Consider the following 12296-nt stretch of genomic DNA (forward strand, 5'->3'; position numbering starts at 1 on the left):
AGGGTCGATCCCACAGAGATTGTCGGCTTGAAGCAAGCTATGGTCACCTTGTAAATCTTAGTCAGGCGGATTCAAATGGTTATAGAGTTTTAATAATTAAAAGACAAATAAAACGTAAAATAAAGATAGAGATACTTATGTAATTCATTGGTGAGAATTTCAGATAAACGTATAGAGATGCTTTCGTTCCCCCTGAACCTCTGCTTTCCTGGTGTCTTCATCCAATCCTTCATACTCCTTTCCATGGCAAGCTTTGTGTAGGGCATCACCATTGTCAATGGCTACTTTCCATTCTCTCTGTGAAAATAGTCCAAGATGCGCTGTCACCGCACGGCTATTCATCTCTCGGTTCTCGATCATACTGGAATAGGATTCATTAATCCTTTTGCGTCTGTCACTACGCCCAGCACTCGCGAGTTTGAAGCTCATCACAGCCATCCCTTCCCGGATCCTACTCGGAATACCACAGACAAGGTTTAGACTTTTCGGATCTCAAGAATGGCCGCCAATAATTCTAGCCTATACCACGAAGATTCTGATCTCACGATCAGAAGGCTAGGAGATACGTATTCAAGCTTGTTTGCATGTAAAACGGAAGTGTTTGTCAGGCACGCGTTCATAAGTGAGAATGATGATGAGCGTCACATAATCATCACATTCATCATGTTCTTGTGTGTGAATGGATATCTTAGAGAAGAAATAGGCTTGAATTGAATAGAAAAACAGTAGTACTTTGCATTAATTCATAAGGAACAGCAGAGCTCCACACCTTAATCTATGGTGTGTAGAAACTCTACCGTTGAAAATACATAAGAACAAGGTCCAGGCATGGCCGAATGGCCAGCCCCCATAAAGGTCTAAGATCACAAAAGACTAATCAAAGATCAGACCCCAAAGACTCTGAATACAATAGTAAAAAGTTCTATTTATACTAAACTAGTTACTAGGGTTACAGAAATGAGTAAATGATGCAGAAATCCATTTTTGGGGCCCACTTGGTGTGTGCTTGGGCTGAGCATTGAAGCTTTCACGTGTAGAGGTCTTCCTTGGAGTTAAACGGCAGTTTGTAACCTGTTTATGGCGTTTAACTCTGCTTTGCAACCTGTTTCTGGCGTTTAACTCCAGAATAAGGCAGAGAGCTGGCGTTGAACGCCAGTTTGCATCATCTAAACTCGGGCAAAGTATGGACTATTATATATTGCTGGAAAGTCCTAGATGTCTACCTTCCAACGCAATTGAGAGTGCGCCATTTGGACTCCTGTAGCTCCCGAAAATCCACTTTGAGTGTAGGTAGGTCAGAATCCAACAGCATCTGCAGTCCTTCTTCAACCTCTGAATCTGATTTTTGCTCAAGTCCCTCAATTTCAGCCAGAAATTACCTAAAATCACAGAATCTGGATGGGTAGGAGAATCCGGATTTTGAGGTTTCTCCTAATCGAGAGTTTTCCTCCATATTAATGTACTTTTTTGCCCGCTCTTATTCCTCGTTTAGAGATGTTGGGTGTTTTTTGGATATAGAGTGGCTGAAGGGTCCTTCTCGTAGGCCATTGATGAGACCCATGATGGCTGCTTCTTTCGGCAAACTTTGTATGTCCAGACATGCTTTGTTGAATCTCTCCATGTAGTTGCGAAGGCTTTCCCGATCTCCTTGCTTAATTCCTAACAGGCTTGGGGCATGCTTGGCTTTGGCTTTTTGGATGGAAAATCTGGCTAGGAACTTCTTGGCGAGGTCATCGAAGCTTGTGATTGACCCTGGCGGCAAACTGTTGAACCACTTTATTGCCGTTTTGGTTAAAGTGGCCGGGAAAGCCTTACAACGGATTGCATCTGAAGCATCCGTAAGATACATCCGACTTCTGAAATTGCTGAGATGATCGCTTTGATCAGACGTACCGTTGTACAGAGTCATATCGGGGGCTTTTAAGTTCTTCGGAACATTAGGCTTCATGATCTCCATTGTGAATAGGTCTTGGTCCTTGTGGGGGCTGTCTTCGTGGCTGAATCGAGTGGTCTTAGTTTTGAGATCAGCTTCGAGCTGCAAGAGCTTTTTCTCCAACTCTCGACGCCGTCTTGTTTCTCTCCGAAGGTCTCGCTCAGCCTCCCGCTCTCGGTCGGCTTCTTGTTCAAGCTGTTTCAGTCGATGCTGTTGCTCACGGATAGCTTCCAAGATTTTGGTGTTTGGTGGTTGTTTATCTCCCTTATCTTGATGTGTATCCTTTGGTATGGTATCCGTGTTCTTGTGCGATGTTCTATCCTCCAAGCCAGAATTACGATCGTTGTCAAGGTTGTCTTCCATGATGATGGGAAGACTTCTAGGTTCCCCGGCAACGGCGCCAATGTTCTGAGGGTTACCTGAACTGAAGGTTGATCTCGAAGGAGATCTGCTGTTGTGGCTGGAGCTACTGTGTCTGACTTGTTAAGCCTTGAGATCTTGCTGATCCTTGATCATTGGAGGGTGGTGGTACTTGCAAGAGACTCCGATGCTTAAGTTAGCATGGTCTTTGAGTAGGTTTTCTATGTAGAATCAGAGTATGAGTTATACCTAGGTGCTCCAGTGTATTTATAGTAGTGTTGAGTGACCTCTCTTGAGATAAGTTTGTTATCTTATCTTATGTTTTTGTGGGTGAGATCACCTATCTTTGGCCAGCTGCCTTCAAGTGGGCTGTGATCTTCTGTTCTGGGCCCATTAGGCCTTAATAGTGATTTGGCCGAGCTCTTTATGAAGAGGTCGGAGATGAACCATCCTTAGAACAGGTCGGCCATTTTCATCATTGTCCAACCCGGACCTTATAGCTCGTCCAGGCTATGAACACTTACCAACCAATTCAATCCTATCCTAAGGTCTACTAGCCTAAGTGTCCAAAAATATTATATATATTACATAGAGGACACCAAAACCATACCTTGGCCGATTTTCAATGTGCACAAAATCACCAAACTGGCCTCAACCAAGCTTCCACAAGTTCTCAAACTCAATCAAGCCATCAATTAATCTGCAACAAGCATCAACAATCAATATTCCAAGCTATACACATTAATATACAATAAATTAGTACCTAGGGTTCTTAATTATTCAATTTCACAAGGGATATGGGTGAGCTTACCTTACCCACAATTGATTAAGACAAAACCCACTAAGTAGCCGGGGCTAGATTGTACCTAATTAATCAAAATCACAAGAACCACTCATTCACCATAGCCAAAACTGAATCTATTATAGAAGGAAGAATTAGGCAAGAAATTGGAAGTTCCTTACCACTTTTTTTGAATGAAATCAAAGAGCTCAACGAGAGCTTCGCGTGGCAACTGATGGCACATGAATCGGAGCTCCGGATAGTGAGATATGGCTCCAAGAAGAAGATGATGAATAGTAAATTTTTGGAACCCTACCTCTCTTCTCTCTCAATCACGTTTCAGCTGCTAGAAATGGGTGAAAATGGCTGAGTTTGCCACTTAAGTGGCTTTATATATGTTGGGCTTGGGCCCAACTTGGGCCCGGTCTAACCCGTTAGCATTTTTGGTCCATTTGGCCCAAATTCGGGCCAAACCTTTAAAATTACGGCCCGGTTTTTCATTCTAAATATTTTTCTAAGGTTTTCTACTATTTTTAATTATTCTCACACAGTACCGGACGGACTTAAGCTGGTAGTGCCAGTTAATTTACTGGTACATGTTTTTACGCAATTTTCTGAAGAAAATTACATTTTCCAACTTAGAAAAATCTACGGAGTCCAAAAATCATATTTATATTTTCTAATTAATATTCTAAAGAATTATAAATATGATTAAAGAATTAAAGAATAAGTAGATTTTTGGACTCCGGGTAATTAAAGAATTATTATTTTACATTAATTAATCGGTTAATTAATTCGCGATTCTTACATTGTGCATTTTTGAATGATTTTGATGTTATTTTGGATTGGAATTTCAATAATGTACTTCTTGTTGCTTTGTGTTGCTAACACCAAATTGATATGAAAATTGACATTTAATTTCTTGTTAGGTGAAATTTGAAACGAGTACATATTGAATTTAGTGAATTAAATTGAATTGCTTGTTCATCATGGTTTTTAAGTCAATATAATCACATAACAAGGTATTTGTTCCTTGTTAATGCTTTGTATTTTTTTGAGTTGACTTGACTTGATTCTTATCAAGACTTGTCACTTTTTGTAACAAGCACCTTATACATGTGATTATTTCATTATTCCTAAGGATGAATAAGTAGTTTCTTTTCATCATTGAATTGGTTATTGCTTGTTGTGCTATTTTATTAATCTTGCACTTTCAGTTGCACGATTTCAATATCCAATATTCCCTAAATTCAATTCACTCTTGTTGTAATTGCCAAAGCTTGCTTGAGTCTAATTGATGCTTATTCATTGCATGCAACTTAGGCCATTTAATTGAGGAACCCATGCTTACTTTTTGATTGTGTAGATGCCGTTTTAACCGGCTGTTGTGTATGTTCTAACCGCGCGCATAATTGGAATACACACACGGCTCATTTTCATCATACCACACCTCTATGCAAACTTTCTCAATTAAATGCTTGTTTGTTTTCTTTTTCCTCCAAACATACAATGCATTTGCTCCCTCCTTTACCTTTTTGAGCTACTTGCCTTATGATTCCTAATTATACTTTATTTATTCTTTTTGAGGATGAAACATAAAGGCAAGGAGCCAGGAGAGGAGAAGGACACCGTGGACGAACATGCCGAGAATGCATTGGACTTGGCGATTTCCACACAACCCAAGCCTTCGCATCCGCCAGCTGAAGGTGGAGCACTTGAGAGACATTTCCCCCGGGATCGTGTTCATGCACGGAGGACTGTGCAATGCGTAAGTGTGGGGGAGGATTCACCACTTTTGGGGCGTAAATTTTCTTTTCCGAACACTTTGCACTTTATTTTTGTTTTCTTTTACTATGTTTCTTGTAGATATTTGGAGTATTTTTTATTGTTGCATTGCACTTTCTTCTAGTATATATATACATCTTAGCTCATCCATAGTTATTGCATTTTTCATTTTTGCATGGTATATATTTTATAAATAGAATTTGTGATTGGATGATGTGAATATCATAGTGCCTAGTTCAAGCTTGCCCTAATTGTTCATGTTAGTTTTTTTTGGCATATTGAAAAAATTAGGAATAGAACTAGAAAAATTTTTGAAATTGCATCCATCACATCATAGATATATATAGGAAATAATTTTGGTGAAAACAACAATGATTTCCAAGAATTTTATTTTTTGGGCGTTTTATTTAATTGATTTCGAAAATTTTTTTTAAACTTGCTTGAATGATTTTTATGGAACATAGAAGAGAGATAGAACAAAATACCTTGTGAGTTTTTGAGTTTATATTGAGTGGTTATACATTCTAACCACATTTTGTTCATTGTGTGCTATGATCCTTCTATAATTGTAATCTTTATTTTGCTTGATTCTTTATTTTCAATAGTTGATGTTTGAATGTATTGAGCATGATTGAGGCCATTTTTGAATTAAACTCACTCACCCATATGGACTTACCCTTGCATCTACTGTTGTTAACCCCTTTTGAGCCTTATTTACCCCATTATTTTTAATATCACAACATCACAACCTTAAGCAGAAAACCATTATTTACCTCGATTTGTATCCTTGATTAGCTTAGGTTAAGGTGTGTGTTTCATTTAAGTGTGGGAGAATGATGGAAAACATTGGTAGTGAATGAAAAATTTTTTTTGGGTATTTTATGGAAAAATTTGGAAAATGGGTGCACATTCATGTGTCAATTTACTTTAACCATATGCATTTGTCACAGAAAAGAAGTAATGAGTGGCTAGAATGCATTTTTGTTATTTGATTGATATAGGTTGAGTTGAATACTTAAGCTAATCAAAGATTCAATCTTCTAGTCCCCTTAGCCATATTCATCTTACCCTTACCCCAACCCCATTACAACCTTCTAAAGACCTCATGATACTTGCATTCAGGCATCACATGGTTGTTGATTGTTAGATAAAAAGCAAATAATTGAAAGTATGATTAGAGGAGACGTGAGTGATTAAAACCCTAGACACCGAGCGATTAGATTGCATACACACCTAATGAGGGTTCAATTACTCAATTTTATGTCTCCACCTCTCTTATCATGCATTCTTGCAAGTTGCTTCATTGTAAAACTTGAATCAATTCTTTGGATTTTAATTGCATTAAATTATTTCTTTGCTTAGCCCTATATGTCTATATACTTGCTTGGAATTTGATTGTTTGTTTACACCAAATCAATAGGACATTATAGATAGATAGATATATATAGTATATACATAATTGTATGCATATAGATAGTTACATTCAATAAGTTGTTACCCTTTGATCATTCTCCTTGTTTTTGTTTAGCATGATGACATGCTTTTGTTTAAGTGTGGGGGAATTGATAAGTCCAAATTTGATATTTATATTTGCCTTGAATTGGATAGATTTCATCATATAAACTCACACTTATTGATTAAAATAGCATACTTTTGCGTTCGATCCTTAAATTGAACCTAAATGTGAACACATGCATTTTTGTGCTTAAATTGAGCAATTTAATTCCAATTTTCTTCCATTCGATGCTGAGATATGTTTGTTGAGTGATTTCAGGTGTAATAGGTAGGAATGTCTTGATAAAGGTGGAAGAGAAGCAGCAATTGGGAGAAAACATGAAGAAAACAAATGAGAAAAGCATTTCAGAGTGTGCCGACACACACTCTTTGTGCCTACGCACGAGGGTCAAAATCAGCACTTGTGCACAAGCACAACTCTGTGCCAATGCACAAGTACAGAAATTAGCAAGTGTGCCTACGCACAACCCTGTGTGTACGCACAGGTGAAAAATCAGCATGTGTGCGTACGCACAGGTCCTTGCACGTGGATTCATTAATGAAACATGTGATCCGCATTTTTGGGGGCCTTTGGCCCAGTTTTGGAAGGCTTGATGCTGAATGGGAGTGCTATATCAAGGGAAATTGAAGCCATATGATGGCATTAGGACTTAGAACTTTATTTTTACATTTTTTCCATAGTATTAGGAGTAAGAGTTGTGTAGAGTAGTTTTCTTCATTTTCTCTTCTAGGGGTCCCTAAACTTTCCTTGTAGCATTTTATAGTCAAGCCTGATCTTTGATTTTACTCATCTTTTGTAAGTACTCTTTAATTTCCTCTTTAATTTCACTACTTTTGCTTTTATTTTCTTATGGTTGAAGTTACTTTGTTTATATACGCAATTTTGGTTTCTTGAAGTTTTGATTGATGAATTTAATGTTTTATGCTTTATATATGCTTGTTTGATTGTCTATTGTTGATATTGTGAATATTTTGGTTATAGCCTTCATTTTTCTTTGCAATTTCTCATGTTTTGGTTATATGCCCACCAAGTGTTTGTGAAAATGTCACTTGGTAATTTTGAGTAGATTTTCACACCTTGGCTTGGGAATTGAGTTCCTAGGATACTAGAGTCATAATGTCCGACATTTAGTGGCAATTCTTTGGTAGTTAGTTGACTCTTGTTTCCATTGACGCTAGCTTTTTACCAATTAATTTGGTAAGTTAGCTAGGACTTATGGATTAAGGTCAATTATGCTTGCTTGACTTACTCCTCGATGTTAGGTGTAGACGAAGTCAGATAGACTCATCATAGTTGCCATAGTTGTGGTTATGACGATGATAGGATTCCTTGGAGTCTCATTCCCAAGTCAAGGCTCCTTTATGCATTTATAGCATTTTCACTAGTTTTGATCTTATTTCCTTTTTAGTGCATTGATTCCAGTTTTGATCATTCCTTAGTTTTTTTATTTCTTAGTTCTTTTAATATTTCATTCTTTAATTCCAAAACCCCCTTTTTCCCCAAAACCGAAAGTGTGACACATCGATTTGCATTCTTAGGGAGAACGACCCGAGGTTTCATTACTCTCGGTTTATATTTTGTATATGAAAAATCTAAACTTTGATGGTGGGAGTTGGTTGCCGGTGTGGTCTATACTTGCAACGTAAGTTATCTTAAGTTGAAAAATCTGAGCCGGTATAATTCCCTATACATCAAGCCATGATTGATTATGTGATGGGCCAGAGGCCGTGATTGGTTTGAGTTGTGGTTTAGTAAAGTATGAAATATCAAGCTGGTTCAGCATAGACTTAATGAACCTATTTTTGGAAGAGGTTGGTTATTCATGCCATTAGGAAACTTTTAAGATTCTTTTTATCTGAAAAAGGGAGTTTGGATTTCTGGTTAATTAATTGATTTTTTTTAAAAAAAGGTGTTGAATATTTTATGGTTAAACCATCGATTTTTAAAGGATTTAAAAACTTGCAAACAGACATTATAAATGAACTTAACTCTAAACCCTGACCTTACTAATAACTCCCCAGTTCTTACCCCTTACACCTCTTTAGATGTACACGGGAGTCCTTGATGAGCGGATAATTTATACGCTTTTTGGCATTGTTTTTACTATGATTTTGTGTGTTTTTCTGTGATTTCAAGTATTTTCTGGCTGAAATTGAGGGACTTGAGCAAAAATCAGATTCAGAGGTTGAAGAAGGACTGCAGATGCTATTGGATTCTGACCTCCCTGTACTCAAAGTGGATTTTCTAGAGCTACAAAACTCCAAATGGCACGCTCTCAATTGCGTTGGAAAGTAGACATCCAGGGCTTTCCAGAAATATATAATAGTTTATATTTTGCTCGAGTTTAGATGACGCAAACTGGCGTTCAACGCCAGTTCCATGCTGCATTCTGGAGTTAAACGCCAGAAACAGGTTGCAAAGTGGAGTTAAACGCCAGAAACAGGTTACAAACTGGCGTTCAACTCCAAGAGAAGCTTCTACACGTGTAAAGCTCAATGCTCAGCCCAAGCGCACACCAAGTGGGCCCCAAAAGTGGATTTCTACATCAATTACTCATTTTGTAAACCCTAGTAACTAGTTTAGTATAAATAGGACTTTTTACTATTGTATTACAATCTTTGGATATCTTTGGATTATCTTTTGATCCTTTGATCATGTTTAGGGGGCTGGCCATTCGGCCATGCCTGGACCTTATCACTTATGTATTTTCAATGGTAGAGTTTCTACACTCCATAGATTAAGGTGTGGAGCTCTGCTGTTCCTCATGAATTAATACAAAGTACTACTATTTTTCTATTCAATTCAAGCTTATTCCTTCTCTAAGATATCCATTTGCACCCAAGAACATGATGAATGTGATGATTATGTGACGCTCATCATCATTCTAACCTATGAACGCGTGCCTGATAAACACTTCCGTTCTACATGCAAACAAGCTAGAATGAGTATCTCTTAGATATCTAATACAGAGGACCGAGTCTGAGATATTAGAATCTTCGTGGTATAAGTTAGAACCCATGGACGGCCATTCTTGAGATCTAGAAAGTCTAAACTTTGTCTGTGGTATTCCGAGTAGGATCTGGGAAGGGATGGCTGTGACGAGCTTCAAACTCGCGAGTGCTGGGCGTAGTGACAGACGCAAAAGGATAGTAAATCCTATTCCAGTATGATCGAGAACCGACAGATGATTAGCCATGCAGTGACAGCGCATTGGACCATTTTCATAAAGAGGATCGGATGTAGCCATTGACAACGGTGATGCCCTACATAAAGCTTGCCATGGAAAGGAGTAGGAATGATTGGATGAAGACAGTAGGAAAGCAGAGGTTCAGAGGAACAAAAGGCATCTCTATACGCTTATCTGAAATTCTCACCAATGAATTACATAAGTATCTCTATCCTAGTTTATATTTTAATTATGTTTTAATTATAAAATCTCTATAACTATCTGAATCCGCCTGACTGAGATTTACAAGGCGACCATAGCTTGCTTCAAGCCGACAATCTCCGTGGGATCGACCCTTACTCACGTAATGTTTATTACTTGGACGACCCAGTGCACTTGCTGGTTAGTTGTGCAGAATTGTGACAAAGTGTGATTCACGTTTGAGAGCACCAATCCATTGGCTCCATTGTTGAAGATCACGATTTCGCATACCAAGTTTTTGGCGCCGTTTCTGGGGATTGTTCGAGTTTGGACAACTGACGGTTTATCTTGTTGCTCAGATTAGGTAATTTTATTTTAATTTTAAGCTTTTTATTTCTTATTTTTGAAAAATACAAAAAAATTTTCTTCTTTTTTCTTTTTCCCAATTAATTTTCAAAAAATCAAAAAAATCAAAAATATTTTGTGTTTCTTGTTTGAGTCTTGTGTCAAATTTTAAGTTTGGTGTCAATTGCATCTTTTTAATTTTTCTTAAAATTTTTGAAAACTCATGCATTTGTTCTTCATGATCTTCAAGTTGTTCTTGACAAGTCTTCTTATTTGATCTTCATATTTTCTTGTTTTGTGTCTTTTCTTGTTTTTCATATGCATTCTTGAATTATTAGTGTCTAGAGAATAAAAAGTTTTAAGTTTGGTGTCTTGCATATTTTTCTTTTCTTAAAAATTTTCAAAAATAAGTCTTGATGTTCATCTTGATCTTCAAAGTGTTCTTGGTGTTCATCTTGACATTTAAGGTGTTCTTGCATGCATTAGTTGTTTGATTCATAATTCTTATGTTTTGTTTCAATTTAGTGTTTTTCTCTCTCATCATTAAAAATTCAAAAATCAAAAATATATCTTTCCTTGTTTTACTCATAAATTTCAATTTCAAAATTCTATCTTTTCAAATCTTTTTCAAAAATCAAATCTTTTACATTTATTTTTATATATTTTCAAAATTTTTTTTTAAAATTAATTTTCAAAATCTTTTTCCTATTCTTACTTCATATTTTCGAAAATCTCACTAACATTTAATTTTTAGATTAAAAAATTTCAAGTTGTTACTTGCCTATTAAGAAAGGTTCAATCTTTAAATTTTAAAATCATATCTTTTTGTTTCTTGTTAGTCAAGTAATCAACTTTGATTTTTAAAATCATATCTTTTTAATTTTCAATCATATCTTTTTGATTGTTAATTTCAAAATCTTTTTCAAAATCAAATATTTTTAATTTCTTCTTCAATCATATCTTTTTTATAAATTGCAATCATATCTTCTCAATCAAATCTTTTTCAAAATAAATTTCAATCACATCTTTTTCAAAATCAATTTTAAAATCTTTTCTAACTTCTTATCTTTTCAAAAATTAAGCTTCAAATCTTTTTCAATCAATCTTATCTTTTTGTTTCATTCATATCTTTTTCAAAACTACCTAACTAATTCTATCTCTAATTTTCGAAAAGCCCTTCCCTCTTTTTCAAAATTCCTTTTTCATTAACTAACTATTTTAAATTTTAATTTAATTTAATTTCATTTTTCTTTTTAATTTTTGAATTCTAACTTTGATTTTAAATTAAAAATAAAAATATTTTTCCTTTTATTTTAATTTAATTTCGAATTTTTCTCTTCTCCCTCTTCTCTTCTTCTCTTCTTCTACTCGCACAAAAGAATCTCTATACTGTGACATAGAGAATTCCATATTTTCTATTTTCTTCTTTTTCATATGAGCAGGAACAAGGATAAGGACATTCTTCTTGAAGCTGATCCCGAACCTGAAAGAACTCTGAAGAGGAAGCTAAGGGAAGCTAAAGCACAACTCTCTGGAGAAAATCTCACAAAAATTTTTGAAAAAGAAGGAGACATGGCTGAAAATAATAACAATGCAAGGAAGATGCTTGGTGACTTTACTGCACCTAATTCCAATTTACATGGAAGAAGCATCTCAATCCCTGCCATTAGAGCAAACAATTTTGAGCTGAAACCTCAACTAGTTTCTCTTATGCAACAAAATTGCAAGTTTTATGGACTTCCATCCGAAGATCCCTTTCAGTTCTTAACTGAATTCTTGCAGATCTGTGATACTGTTAAGACCAATGGGGTTGATCCCAAGGTCTACAGGCTTATGCTTTTCCCATTTGCTGTAAGAGACAGAGCTAGAATATGGTTGGACTCTCAACCTAAAGACAGCCTGAACTCTTGGGATAAGCTGGTCACGGCTTTCTTAGCCAAGTTCTTTCCTCCTCAAAAGCTTAGCAAGCTTAGAGTAGATGTTCAAACCTTCAAACAGAAAGAAGATGAATCCCTCTATGAAGCTTGGGAGAGATACACGGAACTGACCAAAAAGTGTCCTTCTGACATGCTTTTAGAATGGACTATACTGGATATATTCTATGATGGTCTGTCTGAATTATCTAAAATGTCATTGGACCATTCTGCAGGTGGATCCATTCACCTAAAGAAAACGCCTGCAGAAGCTCAAGAACTCATTGACATGGTTG

The 12296-nt window shown here is 36.3% G+C and overlaps 1 long non-coding RNA gene and 1 other non-coding gene across 2 annotated transcripts in view; both read right to left on the reverse strand.

Moving 5' to 3' along the window:
- Positions 1-12296, reverse strand: part of LOC148545181 (uncharacterized) — a 194862-nt gene that overhangs the window by 56688 nt on the left and 125878 nt on the right. The gene's annotated exons all lie outside the window — the stretch shown is intronic.
- Positions 12053-12160, reverse strand: LOC148545184 (small nucleolar RNA R71). Its single transcript, XR_015900229.1, has one exon. It is a non-coding gene; the product is annotated as a small nucleolar RNA R71 (small nucleolar RNA).

The sequence above is a fragment of the Arachis ipaensis genome, chromosome B9 (assembly GCF_059453495.1).
Source record: "Arachis ipaensis isolate K30076 ecotype BB chromosome B9, ASM5945349v1, whole genome shotgun sequence".
NCBI lineage: Eukaryota > Viridiplantae > Streptophyta > Magnoliopsida > Fabales > Fabaceae > Arachis > Arachis ipaensis.